Below are 3,477 nucleotides of genomic sequence, written 5' to 3' on the forward strand. Positions count from 1 at the left end.
TTTCCTTACTTCAGAATTAGCAATGTGCTTCCCTAACTAGAGAAAGTCTGGCTATCGTCGTGTGCTGGTTGCTAAGCCAAATTCAGTGCAAGCGCTCTGGCAGCCTGGGTGGACTCTTTGAGATAATCCCTATGAACGGCACACAAATTGACAGTCCTCGGCGAGGCGCCCTCACCGCTTTCGTGACCGGCGCAGTTGGACTTTTGCTATTATGAAAAGCTCTGCCTTCATTCTTTGGTTGAGGTTTTTTGTTTTAAAAACACAAGTTGGACAGGGTCATACTCCGTAATTGATGTAATTCAGGAAACCAAAACACACTGTCTGCATAGCTTGAAAGGCAGGTTGGTCAGAAATCTTACTCGAGATTTGCCGGGGTTTTTTTGGTGACACTGCATCCGTTTACAGTGCTGTGTTGGAACATTATGGGTTGCTGGACTTTCTCTCCTATCCCAAGCCAGTAATAAGACACTGCTGTCCATGCTACTATTCTCTCGTCTAAGTCAGCGTGCAGGACAGCCATCACAGCTAAAAAGTTCTCTCTGTACAAGTGAGAAATTTACATTATTTACAATATCATAAATCCCCCCTTGCGTCCCCTCGTGGTGTTTTGTGGTTAAGTCTCATTGCTTAGTGGTTCCAGCCAAAGCAGAATAGACGGACCCAGTTCTTGCCCCTCACGGACTGTAGGTATGAACTCATGCACGAGGAGCCTGGCCAGGCCAGAGTCACTGGGGGGTGGGGGTGGGGGGAGGGGCGGCAGAGATGCGGAGATGGAGGTAGAGGAGGATGCAGACGGATGGGGCGGGGCGGGGTGGGGGTGGGGGGGGTCTCAGGGGCGTGGGAGGAGGATGACGATGCTGCGTTCATGGTCATCTCGCGTTGCGTGCATTTCATGCAGAGGCTCTACGCTCGCCACACCAAGTGTGGCTGCACACAGCAGCAACCGTCCATGTCTTAATGTCTGTCCATGGTGACATGTTTCTCTTTTTTTGTCTTTTATTGTACAACAAAGACAGGGAGAGACTGAGAGAGAGAGATAGAAAGAAAGAAAGAAAGAGAGGGAGAGAGATAAATAAATAGAGAAGAAAAAAAAAGAAAAGGCTTTTAAAATCCTGGTTGAGGTGATGTGTGTTTTGCTGTTCTTGTTCCATTCCAGCAGCCAAGTTCGGAGTCGTAGTTCGTTGCCTTGAAGCGTGTTGGTTTGCTTCATTGGATTTGGGCAGAGGGAGGTTCAGGATCACTCGTCTATTGCTAATCCTGGATAAAGGCTCCCTCTCAGAATCAATGGAGCCACAAGTGGCTGAAGGTCCTCCAACATCATGAAACCACAAAGGAATAACTGACAGAGAATGGAAACAAATCAGGAAAAAAAAGGATAGGAGTAAAGACAAAGGATAAAAATAATTCCATTCCGAGTGTAGGGTTCCTTGTTGAGGAGTCATGACTTTTTGGACACAGGTATAAGGTTAAGATCACCCATATACAGATACATCTGCTTTTGTCTCTCCTACTCTATGTGTTAATTTTTTATTTAAAAGCCTTAAACTCCAAGTTAGAGTCATCTAGACTTTATAAGCAACCCTCAATCTACTACAATATTATGTCAATTTGGGCCCTGACCATTTATAAAATGGTCATAATTAAGCTTCTATCACATGTATATAAATCTATCCAAATGTTATTTTACATTAACCTTGGAGGGCAGCCAGTTTCAAACTATAATAAGTGACAATCTAATAATGTCTATATATTACGTAAATATACAGATCCTTAAAAATGTATTTGTTGGCATCATGAAATGAGTAACTAAGATATGTAAGAGTTTCTATTTACTCATGGTTTAAATCTACAAGGAATGCTGCTGGGAAATGCACTACATTTTTATTTGTCCATGCTATTGTACATCACACATTGGGTATAGTTCTGGAAGACGTTCTTTTCTATGCTAATAGTCAACATAAAGTAATGACTCCGGCGACAGAAGAACAGGAACAAATCCATTCACACCAATGGAAAAATATACAGCGTGGGGCATATACATGGGTTTCGAAGAGTTTGCGTCGGACAGTGGCAACAGAGCGGTGAAGAGTCATATTTACAGTCACTGAAAACGCGCTTGAGGTCAGTCTTCACAGAGTGTTCCCTTACGATGAGGTAAATGGATGTCTAGATGTTTTTTTGTTACAGTAACATGCATGAAACAGTCTCACCTGAAGAGAAAATAGTATTTCCAGTTAATAATGGTCTTGATATAATCAGATCTCTCTTGATGTATGTGTTCTTTTTTGTTGTTTTGTTCTTTTTTGGTTTGTTTTGTTTTGTTTTTGTTGTTTTTTTTCTATAAAAAAAGGTCGAAGGTAAAATAAAGGAGAGAAGAAGTGGATCAGGGAGGAGGCACAGAGGGGTGCCATGGAGGGAGGGGTCGAGTCAGAGGAGGAGGTGGGCGAGGGGAGGGTGGGTCTTTCTTCACTTCTCTTTGCATCTTCTTCAGCAGGGTTGATTTGGGCTTAGGTGGGTGGGTGGGCGGTTCTTGTTTTTTTTTTTTTTCTTTCGAAAGGTTGTGCTTTGTGGGAGGCCCTGTGCCATGGGTCTGCCTCGGCATTCCGCTGCCATGTTATCTGTGGAGACAGAGAGAGAGAGAGAGAGAGAGAGAGAAAGATAGAGAGAGAGAGAGATAGAGGGAGAGAGGGAGGGGAAGAGGGGGAGAGAGAAAAACAGAAGGGTTTTAAAAGGCATGACTCACAGCACCCATCTGCAGGTTCCCCCCTGTGCCCATGTGAACAAGAGTGGGACTGAAAAGAACGAACGTGAGATGAGTGTCGCTCTCCACCACCGCAGCCCTCCTAATCCCATTTATACGAGGCCGCACTGATGCAACATGACTCAACTCTGGATGTTTTGTGTGTGTGTGGGGGGGGGGCTGGTCTGCATTGTCTCTCTCACCTCTCTCTTGTTCTCATGAGAGTCGAGAACGTTGCGGTGACCACCCTGTGAGTCCTCCAACACACACACACACACACACACACACACACACACACACACACACACACACACACACACACACACACACACACACACACACACACACACACACACACACACACACACACACACACACACACACACACACACACACACACACACACACACACACATGCACAGCTCCTAGATGAGGAGCGACAGCGTTGGCCGCCCCGAGGGTGACTCTATTTTCAGTTTCAATTAAGCTCAGCCCCTCTGGTGGGCAGCGCTTCCATGAAGTTGATTCATGTTTCCAAGCAGAGGACTCCCCCAGAAAAGGGCTTCTGTGTAAACCTTTAAACAGCTCCCGTGCTCACTGATGAACTCGCACCTCCTCCTCCGCCGCCACCACCACAACCACGACAAAATGGCAGCAGTTCCTAAAGAGGCCCGGGTGTTGTTTAACATGCAGGAGATGAAGTGCGCTGTCCCCTGAAGAAGTGCTTTGCTAAACAG

At 45.7% G+C, this 3,477-nt stretch overlaps 1 protein-coding gene across 1 annotated transcript in view; it reads right to left on the reverse strand.

Moving 5' to 3' along the window:
• Window positions 1-2,513: 2,513 nt before the first annotated feature.
• mafa (MAF bZIP transcription factor a) overlaps window positions 2,514-3,477 on the reverse strand; it is a 97,167-nt gene continuing 96,203 nt past the window's right edge. Inside the window, exon 3 of the mRNA XM_062549282.1 lies at window positions 2,514-2,618. The gene's annotated coding sequence lies outside the window, so the exon portion shown is untranslated. The remainder of the gene's footprint in view (window positions 2,619-3,477) is intronic.

This window comes from Sardina pilchardus, chromosome 11 (assembly GCF_963854185.1).
Source record: "Sardina pilchardus chromosome 11, fSarPil1.1, whole genome shotgun sequence".
Classification (NCBI taxonomy): domain Eukaryota; kingdom Metazoa; phylum Chordata; class Actinopteri; order Clupeiformes; family Clupeidae; genus Sardina; species Sardina pilchardus.